Source organism: Lissotriton helveticus, chromosome 7, assembly GCF_964261635.1.
Source record: "Lissotriton helveticus chromosome 7, aLisHel1.1, whole genome shotgun sequence".
Classification (NCBI taxonomy): domain Eukaryota; kingdom Metazoa; phylum Chordata; class Amphibia; order Caudata; family Salamandridae; genus Lissotriton; species Lissotriton helveticus.
Window position 1 is genome coordinate 1,872,118,485 of NC_136068.1, and position 13,676 is coordinate 1,872,132,160.

Below are 13,676 nucleotides of genomic sequence, written 5' to 3' on the forward strand. Positions count from 1 at the left end.
ATAATTTTATCGCAGTTCTTGATAATATGCCCCTAGATTCTTCTTCCGGGCAAAGGCACTTTTTTCCTTTATTACAGGTTTCCAGCTCCAAAATCCCCCCTATCTTATCGTACGCTCTGGAATACATTCCAATTACCCCGTGGCACCATATTCAGACTAAAGAAGGGAACATTCTCTGAAAATTGGCTAAGGTACAAGAAGCTGTCCCTGCACAAGCACTACGTTTGGAATTTTCTTTAGTAAGATCCTTTGCCATAGCCATCACCAACATACTAAGATGGGCTTGCAATCGTCTACATGCCGATCAAGGTACCTTAAGATATTTACTAAAATCTGGGACATCCAAGCCTGAATCTACTAAATGTACTTTTAACCAGAATCTCATTACTGTTTTTAAATTCTCAAAATCATGGACTCCTGCCCAATTTAAGCTCTTCCTTAAATATCTGGCACTGAGGATCAGCTTCGAACTGGACAACCTGCACTGTTCCAAATTGCACCATTATGAATTCTATGCAGAATCAATTGTATACAAAAAGGTTCAACAATATACTCATTTTACCTTAAGTCACTGAATTCGGCGTTGTATAATCTTATTGCAGCTTGGATTACTTCCTTTAAATTCACTAACTTTTAAATGGACAGGTAAAGAAAATGCTACCACTATTTGTGACCTTTGCAATGGTGGAGTGCAAGATCTGAAGCAAGTACTGTGGGTATGCCCAAATTCGAAACTGGTCGAGGCTAGAAGGCACTACTTAAAAACAATTCAACTTAGATACAATAGCGCATCTGTGTAGAGTCTGATTTCACTTTTTAAATCTCCCCCAGATGAATTCGTGGGTCATAATCTGTTTAAGTTCTTTCTTAATTTATATTGAAAATTTTTACCTATATCGTTATAACAAATGCCTTATCTGAAATTTGTTGTTCTCGGTTGAGAACTAAATCAAATAATTAAATAAACTAAAACTTGAAACTAGTTTTATATATTTTGTATTGGTGATAAACTATGATTGTGAAAAACTTTTATGGCATGTATGCCGAAATAAAGTATTTGATTGATTGGTATTGCACTTTAGATGAGAGTGCTCAATTTTTTTTATTTAATAGTTTTATTTTGTGTTTATGCCATGTAAAAATCAATCAAATCCATTAACTTCAATTTGTTTTATCCACAGGGTATCTTTAATTTCTAGCATTTCTACATTGCTGGATAAATGAATAAAGAAAATCGGAGTTCTACTGAATATTTTTTAATTGTCGGATTTTCAGATATTCCGCAGTTGCAAATTCCACTTTTTGTTGCATTTTTAACAGTTTATCTATTAACTCTTGTAGGAAATCTTCTGATCCTGACAACAACTTACTCAAACTCACATCTGCACACACCTATGTACTTCTTCCTCACACATTTGTCCTTTCTTGATATCTGTTATGTCTCAGTCCTTTTTCCGCAACTGTTGGCCCACTTCTTTCTGGAAGGCATACAGGTATCTTTTACTGAATGTATACTACAGCTGTTTTTTTTCTTAGGAATGGTAACGATTGAGGTCCTGCTCCTCACAGTTATGGCATATGATCGGTATGTCACTATCTGCAATCCCCTGACTTACATGACCATCATGAACAAGGCTGTGTGCATGTGGTTGGCTGCTGGAAGTTGGGCAGCTGTTCTTATAATTGCAATTCCACATACTGTGCTATTGTCCAAGCTCTCGTTCTGCAATTCCCACACAATTAACCACTTTTTCTGTGATTTGACTGCCCTGTTAAAGATTTCTTGCAGTGACACTTCCAACAATGAGACACTCATTTACATCAGTGGAGTTGTAATTACAATGCTGTCATTTTTCTTAATCATCATATCGTATAGTAAAATTGCTGCATCAATTCTGAAAATCAAATCCAAGATTGGGAAGGACAAGGCCTTCTCCACATGTGCCTCCCACCTCACTGTGGTTGTTTTTATTCTTTGCATCTCTCTGTTCTACGTACATGCGTCCAACGTCCACATTTTCAATTAAGGACAACAAGATAATGTCTTTGTCTTATGTTGCTGTTACTCCACTGTGTAACCCAATTATATACTGCTTGAAAAATACAGAGTTTAAAAAAGCTCTTAGAAAATCAAAGAATGCAACGTAAATTATGATAGTTCAAGAAGACTGCATCATTTCAAAGTTGCCAAACAAATTTAAGAGAAAGCCATTTGTCAAACTATTATTGTGATACAAAAATGTTTCGTGATGCATTGATCCCAAAGTGTGCATGATGCTTTTTCCAGTTTAATGTTGTTGCAAGAATTGCTTAAAAAGTATTACCAAAGACCAGCCATTTGATTTCACAAGAAGAATGCTTTCAGAAATGTATAATAAAAGCTAAAATAATGTGTAAAAACATCTATAAAAATATTTCAATGTGACAGCATCTTAACATTTGACAAAATACATTTGGAAAAAAAACATATATCAACATAAAATAATTTATTAAACTTACCTCATGGTGGTCGCCAGTAGATAGTTATAGTTAGGACCTCGTTTCTATTCAAATAGCAATTTTTCTTTTGCTAATATCTGTGGCGCCGGTTGACGAGGCTCCTGTCTCGAAAGTTTTGGGATGATTCTTCAAGCGGGGGCTGAGAAAAAAGGGGGTCCCAAACGCAATAAAATAGAATAGAACGTAATTACACCAAATTTGGCAAAAAGGTAGCCCTTGGTTCAGAAAGAGACTTTTTTTTAAATGGTGTAAATCCGTTTAGTAGTTCCTGAGAAATAATAAAAAAAAAAATTATTATATATCTGAGCACAGAGGAGGGTTCGCGAACCCTCCCGGGCACGAGTTTCACTCTGATTGGCTGCCAACACTCCAAACCAGGAAGTGTTGGCAGCCATCTGGTGACTACAAGAAAAGCATAAAAAAGGCAAAAAACAAGAAGAGGCGGCAGAGTAGAAATACCCTGAACCCCTAGGCCTGCTGAGGGGCTCCCACAGGGACCCCCAGGGCCAAAAAAAGGCCTTTTTTTAAAAACAAAATCCTCCAAATTCATGCTGGGGTCACAAATGCATCCCAAAAAATTTGCTTCATTTTTGAAAGCCCCCGGGTGAGTCAGGACCCGGGGGCACTTACCAAATTAATTTGAGTGCCACCTCCCTGGGGCTTATGAAATTGAATGCGGGGGGCACGTGGCCCCCCCAGCCCCGGGAACCGCTACCTCCCTGGAGTTTCTTTAATAAATGCGTGGGGGGTCCCCACGCTGCCCCAGGGACTGCCACCTCCCCAGGGTATTCATGAAAATGGGCAGGGGTGCCTTGCGGGACCTCCGACCACCAGACACCACCACTTCCCGAGGGCTATAAATATTAATTTGTGTGGGGAGGTCATGCCCCCAACACTGCCCTGGGGACCACCACCTCCCAGGGCATTCATTATTTAAATACAGAGTTCTGTATTCCCCTACCCTGGGCCTGCCACCTCCAAGGGCCGGCTCCTGCAATATCCTGGGGTGCCCACCCCGGGATACTGCTGTTTGCTATGGCAGGGCAGGAGCCGTGTGGCCCCCGCCCTTCCATAGCAAACTCTGCTTTGCTTCGTTGAAGCAAGAGCAGGGAAAGCAGAATTGCTTTTGAGCAAGGGGAGCTGCATGTCAGTAGCTCCCCTTGCTCAAAAGCAATGCCGGATCCTGCAGGAGGTGGGGAGCCGGTTGGACGGTTGGGGAATTGGGCACCCCCATGGTCCCCATTGAAAAGGGCCGGCCCGGAGGATGCGATGCCCAAGTCAAAAATTTAAGAGAGGTGGTCCAAGGCCATGTCCCTTTTTACACCTCTCTGCAGCTCAGCTCTTGGCCCTTACTGGAGGTACATGGTGGGCTAGTTGGCCGCCAGTGACCCTCAGGACTCAAGGAGACTTAATCCCCCAATTTACAACACCCAGGGGGGGCTTTTGCACAGTTGTACAAGGATGAGGCAGGCCTGACATAACAAATGTACAAATGTGTCCCCTGGCACATTGTGAATTGGGTGATTAAGTCCCCTTGAATCCCGAGGGTCCCTGGGGGCCAACTATCCCACCACATACCTCTAGTAAGTGCCACAGAACTGCGTTGCAGGGAGGTGGTTCGAGGCCACGGCCCTTTTACACCTCTCTGCAGCACAGCTCTGTGGTGCTTACTGGAGGTACCTATTGGGCTAGTTGGCCCCCAGGGACCCTCATGATTCAAGGGGACTTAATCCCCCAACTTACAATGCACCAGGGGGCATGTTTGAACAATGGTGCAGGGAGGCGGAGGGGCCTGATATAACAAGTGTGCAAACACGCGCCCTGGCGTGGTGTAAATTTGGGGGTTAAGTCTCCTTCAATCCCGAGGGTGCCTGGGGGCCAACTAGCCCACCAGGTACCTCCAGTAAGTGCCACAGTGCAGCATTGCAGAGAGGTGGTCCAAGGCCACACCCTTTTTTACAATACTCTGCAAACGCGGCTTCTGTTGCACCTGGAGTTTCTGGAACAACAAGATGGGTAGTACTATTGGCAGGTTTAAAATATACCAATTAAAGGCATGGCTAGAAAATTGGTCTGTGGAAGACTCTGGACAAATGAAATTCATCTACAGGACCTATCGGCCAGTGGTGCATTGGTACCAATATCTACGGATGGCAGAAGTGGACGGACAATATTAAAGTACCTCAGGCTATGTGGGACGGATACCTGCTGGTAGCAAACCTGGCTGAGTGATGACAAGTATCTTTTACTACACTTTATTCGATACTAAAACCTGCTGCACTAAGGAAGGATAATTTTTTCACCCTTCATAGAATCTACTGGACCCCTAAAAGGTTGGAAAAGATAAGAGGGACTGGTCACTTTAAGTGTAAGCGGTGCAGCAGTGGTGAGGCAGACCATATGCATATGTTTGCCATGTGCCCAAGACTAGAAGAATTTTGGACAGCAGTAGGTGAGACCATTTCTCACTCCACGGGAATCAACTTGGAGGTAAGCACCGCCTTAATAATGCTTGGGGTAACTCAGAAGGATATGGATTTTCACAATCTGCAAGTAGAATGCAGGTATCTTGTCTTTTTCTTATTTTACAGGCAAGGAGAGACATATGTAAGCTCTTGACCCAACTTTGGGATCTGCTAAAGATCTTAGGATATTTCTGTCCACTGCATTCACTCGATATAGCCCTGTTGGGCTTGGCCCTTTTTGCAGGGTCATCCATGAACTTTTTGACTTCCTCCTGTTTTTTTTTCTGACCTGTTGTTGGCTGTTTTATGACTCTGGGCACATAACCACTGCTGATCAGTGCTAAAGTGCATTTGCTCTCCCTATTGTAAATTGATGTATTGATTAGTGACTCCATTATTGGGTTATTTGATTTACTTGTCAGACCCTAGTACAGTGCACCATGTGTGCCCAGGGCCCGTAAATCAAATGCTGCTGGTGGGCTGGCAGCACTGGTTGTGCCACCCACAGAAGAAGCTTGTAAAGTCTGTTTCAGGCCTGCCATTGCAGAGCCTGTGTGCAGTCTAGTACTGCCATATTGACTTGGCAAGTGCACCCACTTGCCAGTTGCTAAACCTTCCCTTTTCCACATTTTAGTAACCCCAAATGTATGCCCTATGGCAGGGTGCATTGTATGTAAAAGGTAGGTCATGCCCTGATGTGTGTGGCATGAACTCATAGTGAATTACAGCCTATTTCGTTTTTCACTATTGCAAGACTACAGGTCCCCATAGGCCAGAATGGGCAGTTTGATTATGACATCTTATAATCCTAAGTGACCCAGGGAACATGGTCGAATTTAGTATGCCTGAATTCAGAATGATAAAATACATATTTTGTTGCAGTTGGTTTTAACATTCTGTGTTTGAAAATAGCACTTTTAGCAAGTAGGTATTGTTTTGCCTAACGGTCCGGCCTGCCTCTGCTAGCTTGTGTATTGTATGTCTGGTTTATGAGTGACAGGGGCCAGGGTGGCTCCAGGAGACAGGGTGAGTCAGCACAAGGCTGAATAGACCTATCTGCATGTAGATGGGTGGGAGGAGTAGCACCTGGGTATCAATAGGACTGTGCCTGCCTTTCACAATGCTGGCTCCACCTGCCGTGGTGCGTCTGATGACCCTGGCCCACCCTGCCAAAAGCAAGAAGGAGCCGCGCAAACAAAGTGCTCCAGGACTGCACAGAACTGGTTTGGACTAGGTAAATGACCCTCTGCCTTCAGAGGACAAAGGATTTTGCAGTATACATATGGGGATCCAGACCCCATGACTTTAGATCACTTCTGGAACAACAAGACCAACCTTTGCCAAGGAGAAGAACCAAGGAAGCTGCAGGAGTTTGGACTGCCCCCCTGCCAGTGAGCTGTGTTGCTGGGTTGGCCTGCGGTGTTTTCTTGATTGCCAAGGAAAGGAGAATGAACTTTTAAAGAACTTTCATCATCTTGCAGAATATTACTCCAAGGGCCTGAACTTGTGCTTGCCTCCTGCTCAAGTCTCAGGGACAAAACACTTCACCACCAGCTCCCCTCTGTATTTCCTTGCTGGGAATTCTGTCTGCAGAAGCCTGCGTGTCGCTGGGAGCTGGAAGCCCGACGCATCAATAAGAAGTATGTCGCAGTCGCAGCTGTTGCAGTTGCATCGCCTGAGAAGCGTGTTGCCGCCGCAGAGGTAGCTGCCGCATCACCAGAGAGGCGCGCCTTCGTCAAAGCTGTTACCTGACGCATCACCGGAGAGGCGTGTCGCCACCGCAAGGTCGCCGTCGCATCACCAGAGAAGCTTGTCGCAGGGCCTGTCGCGGCTCCAAAGTTACAGATTCAGCAGCACGGCTGCCGGGTGTGCACGCATTGTCTTCACATTGTCGCATCAAGGGTGCCATCTTATCGTATCGCACCGGATTGTCGCATCGCATCGAGATGCCATCTTGCTGCATCATAACCAGTCCACAGTACGAGAATCTACGCATCACCTCCTTTCCTGTAAGGACCAAGACGCATCCCCTACTCTGCACAAGCATTGAGGCATGACGCATCGTCCCCCCCGAAGGAAGGAACTGATGCATCCCCCAACTCTGCGAGCATTTTGTTTGTTTTGCGTTACGCATCCAGGTGAGAACTGTGTCGCTTTTATCACCAACTTGAACTAAGTGACTTCTGCCATCTTTAAGTCTATTTTAAGTACAGTATTGTGGATTTTTGTCTTTTGTGGTCTTAGGTTAAGTCTATATAAAGAATACTTATATATTACTGTGTGTGTTCACAAATGCTTTATACACTGCCTCTGTGCCAAGCTACCAAGAGGGTGAGCAGGGGTCATCCAGCAGTGTAATCCCCTTTCCCTGACTTAGAAGCAAGGGTCCCTACTTTGTCTATAGCATTGCCAACTGGAGACCCCAGTTCTAACAAACCCAGTAAATCTAATTGAACTAAAACCAATATTGAGCACAAGAGAAAGTGAGTTGAGTTGGATCGGTGCTAATCGGTGATTACATGAGTAAACAAAAGATTACTACAATGTTAGGTAATGGTTGCACAAGGCTCCAAAAGTGGCCATTTCAGCCTCCATTGCACCAAAAGACTCCAAGGCAATGGTTGGATGGTATAGATGTTCTGGAAAATCTAGAAGCTGTGCACTGACAATGGATTCAACATCACTGACACATTTGCATTACTCACAATTTGCTTGGGGAACTTACAGCTTGGCGTTTCTCTGCTAATAGTATCTTTCAATTGCTGATTCGGCCAATGTGGTGGAAAGCTCTAAATGTGGCAGTTTGTTATATTTTTCATTACATAAGCTCAAGTAGTGTACAGTTTGATTTTTTTTATTTTCGGTTCTTCTTAGATGTGAACTTGGACTTTTACGATAAAATCACTTTTAGGTTTATAATGCATCAGAAATAACTGAAATGATTTGTGTTATGAACATATTAAGGAATGGCTCTACAATCTGGTTTCTACTTTTGAATCAAGTTTAAATATATTTATGTAATGTACTTTAGAGTACATGTTGCTTGCTTTATTCCCAACATGCAATGCAAAAGTGAGTGCCCAATTTATGGCATTTATGTTACATTTCTTTTAGATGGCTGAAGGAGCGAGACAAAACACACATCTGGTGTACTCCTGTCTCTATGTTATTTCTACCATCGAGAGACATATACATATCAAAACACATTGGGCCCGATTCACAAAGGTAAAGTGAGACAAAAATCTAACATTATGACTTTCGGTATTCACAAAGGGAATTTACTACTCATAAATGCCTTTTGTGAATACTGAAAGTTATAAAGTGTGACTTTTGGTATTCACAAAGGGCATTTACAAGTAATTGCTTTCATACATAAGGGGGAGAGGCCCTCTGTCTTCATGTAAGCTGCAGCCAATGAAACATGGTTAGGTACAATTATATTTAGCAATGACAGGCCCCTGTAAGTCATTAGTATATAATAAGGCACATAATAGGGCAGGCAGGTTTAGAGGCCCAGTAGATTTCCTGCACGACAGTGTGCAATGCTGTGTTGTCTGCTGTTCTTTTAAAAGCCAGCCCTGCATTGCAGGCTACTTTTACATTGTAATCTACCTTATTTTTAATAGATGTCACCCTTAAGATCGCCCTTAGGCGCCCCAGTGGTAGGGTGATTTGTAGCTATTAGCAGGGACATCATAAACAATGTTTTATGAGCCCTGGTCAGGGAAAAACTGCCAATTTCTTTTTTCCCCATTGTAGATAATTAGCTTCATAGACTAACATTGGACTATTTTATTAGGTATGAATATTGATAGGAAGGAGCTAAAACTGATAATGGTAATACATTCCAAAAATTGTAACTGTTAGATTTATCATCACTATCACAGAAAATAAATTATTACACTTTATTTTCTGTGAGCCAACATCTGGCTTTCCAGCTGCCCTCTCCTGATTGGCCAGCCTTTCCCAGACTGAGCCAGAGCTGCTTGATGGAGTGGGAAGTGTCCTGTCAGAGTAGACAATGTATTTCCTGCGGGTTCAGAATTTTAGCTGCAGAAGCCAAAAGGCAGGAAGGTGGTGGGGGAGCCTAACTGGTTTTCAAAGGGAGAATGACTGTCAGGGACCAGCTCAGGCTGACACCCCATCCTGCACCCCCAGCCACACAGAAGCCTCAATAATTAGATTAGTCAGGGGGTTGAAAGTGGTGTGTCAGTGAAACATAGTCACACCAGTTGGATGGCTTAGCTAGATCTAACCCCCAAGGAGAGAATTTCTTCATGTTGGATTTTTAGAGAATAGTGCCTTCTGGGACAAGAATATGCCATACACCTGGTTGGGGCCCTGCATCCCATTGGTCAGGAGTGCCCCCTCCTTGACACCCAGAAACTGTGATTAAATATAGGAGAGCTGCATAGCTCTTCAGATCTGCTGGCTGAAACCACAAAGACTGTCCTGCTGGAAACCTGATGTGCACCCCAATGTTCTGCACTCCAAAGGACTGCTGCACATTCTGCACATCTTACAGATTCTAGACCCCTGGATTGGTGTTGTGGACACTTTCAACCCTCAAGGAAAACTTCTGGAGGAAGTTACAGAAGTTTGGAACAATTAGAGGCAAAGCAGAGCACCCGAACCCTTGGCTGCTGCTGTGGACCACATTCCTGCATCAAGAAACACTTCTGGGAGTGCTTGTAAAGAATAACCTTGTCCAGCATGACCTTTTTTAACCCTTTGAGCAATATTTGCTTCTAATTTTACTTTTAATCTATAAACATGTATTTCACTGGTCCCTTACATTGGATTTTGGGTGTTTTGTTGTCTATTTGTTCATAGAAATACAACCTATTTTATTAAATTGGTGTTGGATTTTGATATTGTGTTGTGTCTTACTTATTTAATGTATTGGTGTTGCAAATGCTTTACACACATGTATCCTAAGTTACGCTTGCCTGCTCATAACCAGCTACTAAGGTTTGAGAAAGATGATACATTGTACTGTACTGTGATTGTGGCCTGTTTACTGGTGGTAAGACCCTACTTATCACTACAAATAAACCACTTTAGAACACTGGTATATTAAAGAGTGCGGTAGACCAGAATCAGGACCATTTTCAAACCAATGCAGGGGCATAATACAGGTCCCTGCAACCTCCAGGAACCCCCACAGCACCACACTTCGACCAGTGAGCTCCAGATTCAGTCCGAAGGGGGCCCCTCAAAGTACCCGGCAGGGGGGGCCCCTTAAGTTTCGTTACATCACTGAACTAATGCAATGGAGCAACTGTTGGGTAAAGTCTAGCCACACACCCTTGGTAAACACTTTTACTTTGAGTATTTTTTCTCAGCTCTGAATTCTTCTAGGGGGCAGAACTGGATGCTACGGCTAAACTTGACTCCTCAAAGTATGACATTTTCATTTTGTAACATCCTTGAATTTTGCAATCAAAAGCTCCAAGATAGTCAGTCAGGAAAAAAGCTTCACTGAGTTTACATCTTTTTTGTGTTACTCAATTCTTTCTTGTTTTTCACTACAGTACATGACTTGTGTCACAAAAGAAGTACTAGAATAACAGTATACACAGTCCTAGCACTGATTAACATAACAAACATTATTAATTTCCCAGCAGAGGAAGAGAAAAAGTATAGTAAGTGAGCTCAAAATGAATAAACACATGAATCGCCCATCCCCCTATGAGAGTAATACCAGCTATATCAGTTAAAGGTATTCGCGGAGACAGTGAATCATCTCAGTGGAGAGTGAATGGAATCTCAGTGATAGTATGCCCAATGGTTTTACGAGGGATAATACCTTCCTGTGACCTCCAACCTTCATGGTCCCTCACCCATGTGATGGCAGAGGCATCCAGTGGTTCTTGTAATACCTGGCCCAAGGTTATCCCTAATGTCTTCCAACCATCATCTCAGAGATGCATTTACTACTATCACAAGCAGACTGTTGGTTAAGTAAGGTGTGCAAACTCTTCAATGCTGTAGCCCTATGGCTGTCTCTAATGGTTGCACCAGCCAGGAGGTATCCAAGCCCAGGCACCCTGTCACGTGGTTATAACATGCTAATCACCTAACCATTTGGAAATAGATAGACATGTATACAAATCACACAAACCTCCGTAAACTTTCACATTTGATTATTGAGTTTATATATAATCTTTTAAGAGGAGGCCATTGTGTGCATATCTGAAAGCCCCAATTGAAAAAAGATTTCTATTTCTAAAGCTGCAGACACCATAGAGACCCATCATTTCACATAATGGGGGACTGATAGTGGGACGGATTTGTCATAAAGTAAAGTCAGTCAGCTCGTCAGCAGAGACAATATTTCAAGTTGACCCTTTAACAGGTCCCAAATCAACCACAAATAATGTAAAATGGTTATACATTCCCATAAGATGCGCATTATTTTACAAATCTGAAGTAGAACATCTCAAGCACTTAAAGGCAGATTGCATATGTGCCCTGTGTAGCTTAGCTGGAGGACTGTAAATACATTGAGTTTCAGTCTGGCTTCCCTCAGTATTGAGCTTAGTAAGCCAGCGGTGGATGTTTTGTGCATTTTTTCACAACAAATTAATGTTTGACAATGTGGCATAGATTCCTGGCATGGTCCCTCAGTGTTACAACATAGTGTGGTAACCGATTGGTCTCTAATGAATATAGCACCTTACGACGCATGCTATTACCACGCAGTAGGTAACAACGCAGTTGTTACAATGACCGCGTTGTTACCACGCGTGGCAGTACATCGCAAGTCGTTTCTATGACTTGCGCTAGCTGGCGCGCTGGACTCAGGAATAGTATAAATTACTATTCCTACTCCAGTTAGCGCAACAGCAGGGAAGGTGTTGGATTTAAAATCCAACACATTCCCTGGTGTTGCACGCCACCTAGCGTAAGTCATTGAAACGTCTTGCGATGCATTGCCACGTGTGGTAGCAACGCGGTCGTTGTAACAACCCCTTTGTTACATACCTGTGTGGTAATAGCAGCGTTGTAAATGCTGTTTCCTTTCTCTAACACATAAGCCATTGCACTCAAAGTCTTTCGTAAAATGTGAATGAGGTGGTGACCTTTCCATTGTTGTCAAAACGGAAGACCATATTTGTGTGAAACAGGTCAAACAAGATTAGATCACCATCATGTATCTAGTCCTCTATGTGCTTATTTCCTTCACAGGGACCAGTTATTTTCTACAGACACTATTGTGATAGTCCTGTTTGTCCAAAGGTCGACAGTGTGTAAAAATTGGAGCACTAATGAGCCTGTTGCCATATAAATTGTGAGACATGTATTATAAGGTTGCAATTGGGGCTGGATTGAGCATGGCCATTGAAGAAAGTAGTTAGAGCACTTATTGTTTTCAGAATGTATTTTTCTATGGGAAACCATGTAGGAGTTTCTCTGTGGGTCTTCAACATATATAGCATGCACTAATTGAGAAGGCAACTAATAGGGTTTTATATGTGTGAGTCACAGCACCCATGCAGTGGCTTTGGCATAGACGTTGGTAGCCTTGAGATGCTGCCTATGGCTGCCCCAAATAAAATTCCTATTGAGTATGTCAATCGCCCATGCCAAAGCTTAACGGATTCTCAGTGGGAGCATGCCAAAAATGTACTCAAATCATGGAATTAAATTACTTTTTATGTTATGCACTTTGTTCCAAAGTGAAAATTTAAGTTTTGACCAGTTTGTGAATTCTGACAAAATAGTGGAAAAGCCTGACTATGGTGGTGAAGAGAACAGATTTATCTCTCATGGGTCCATACAAGGAACTGGTAATCAGCATCTCATTCTATAGCTTAAGTTTTGTAAAACCATACCTGCTCAGTAGGTCTTTCCAGAGATGTGTTTAATAAGGTAGCAACTCCACGCTGTACATGCTCCTAAATAGTGGGAGGTGTGCAGAATTGTGCTGTGTTCTACTAGCATGCATCACTGTGCGTCATGTTCAGTGTCTGTCATGTACATTTCCTGAACTAACACATCAGGATGTTTAGATTTGAGAAAGGACAGTATTTTCTTTATTTTAATAAAATGAATCAGTTCTTCTCAATGGCAGATACTTTCAACAAGAGCTGGAGCTTATTGAGGGGAAGATGTATGGGGGTGGGAAAACTGCAGACAATTAACTCTAACTCTACTGTTGTTCAAATAAAATAAAATAAATAAATAAATACACCTCATGTCATTGCCTTCATTTCCTAACCATAGCCCATTTACTAATATGCAATGACAGAGGGTGGTATTTGTATCTTATTCAATATATCTTTTGTATTAGGATATTCTGTTACTTACTATAATGGCTAGTTCAACACTATGATGTCACCTATCATCACTGAAATTGTGTGACTTTTCTGTCAAAGACCCAATAAAAGTTGTTGTTTTATGGATACGTGCCATACTTTCTTGCATTTCCTTTCGAGATAGACTTTAAGCTAATCCTCTTGCTGAACTATTCTTAGTTCTGGCTGCTTGCTTTGTTTGGAGGTTAAACGCATAGTGATCCTCTCAAATTATTTGATTTTGATTTATAATAGAGACATTGATTGTTAATAATTAGCTAATTGCCTCTGGTAATATTATGTTTGAATACACCTACAAGATTTTAATTGAAACTCTGTTTCACAAAAGTATTTGATTAGCTTCAACCTAGCCTTATGAATACTCAGACAGTCCCAATCTCACGTATGAAAC

At 42.4% G+C, this 13,676-nt stretch overlaps 1 pseudogene; it reads left to right on the plus strand.

Annotated features, from left to right (window-relative positions):
* Positions 1-1,220: 1,220 nt before the first annotated feature.
* Positions 1,221-2,148, plus strand: LOC144769821 (olfactory receptor 5V1-like; annotated as a pseudogene).
* Positions 2,149-13,676: the final 11,528 nt, after the last annotated feature.